This window comes from Astyanax mexicanus, chromosome 7 (assembly GCF_023375975.1).
Source record: "Astyanax mexicanus isolate ESR-SI-001 chromosome 7, AstMex3_surface, whole genome shotgun sequence".
Classification (NCBI taxonomy): domain Eukaryota; kingdom Metazoa; phylum Chordata; class Actinopteri; order Characiformes; family Acestrorhamphidae; genus Astyanax; species Astyanax mexicanus.
The window spans coordinates 4,820,569-4,821,256 of NC_064414.1; positions in this window are offsets into that span (position 1 = coordinate 4,820,569).

A 688-nucleotide genomic window follows, 5' to 3' on the forward strand; every position below is an offset into this window, starting at 1 on the left:
TGGAGTAACGGCTCCTGCTATTGGTCGGAGCGAACCGGACTCGGAAAGAAAGCTCACGCTGATTCGTCGAGCAGTGTACTGAGACACGGACCCGCGCCATCATTGGTTGTCTGGTAGCGGTGAAATCCCGGATCTGGGATCAGTGTTATCGTTTTTCGTTGCAGCTCCGTAATCCGGAGGACCAGAGGACTGAAACTGATCTCAGATCAGCAGTAGAAGGTAATGAAAATATTCATCCTCGCCTTTTAAACAACTCAAAACTTATTAGCGCATCTTAAAAAATAAAATATCATAAAAAAACGTTTGTTTATTTCAATAATTCAGTTCAAAATCAGTGAAATATTAGTTGTTTATTTATTTTATTTTATTGTTGATTATTATGTTTTACAGCCAATTAAAACCCAAAAATCAGTATCACAGAAAATTTGAATATTGACCAATTGGAGACCAATTGGTACTTTTGGCAGTGTGGGCAGTGTGCCAAGTCCTGCTGGAAAATTAAATCTGCATCTTCATAAAAGTTGTCAGCAGAGGGAAAACATGAATTGCTATAAAATTTTCCTGGAAAACAGTGATATAATACAGTGGACCAACACCAGCAGATGACATGACATAGATGGTTTAATGTCCCAAAAAATAAATAAATAAATAAAAATAATATGATAATGATATAATAATAATAGTTTTA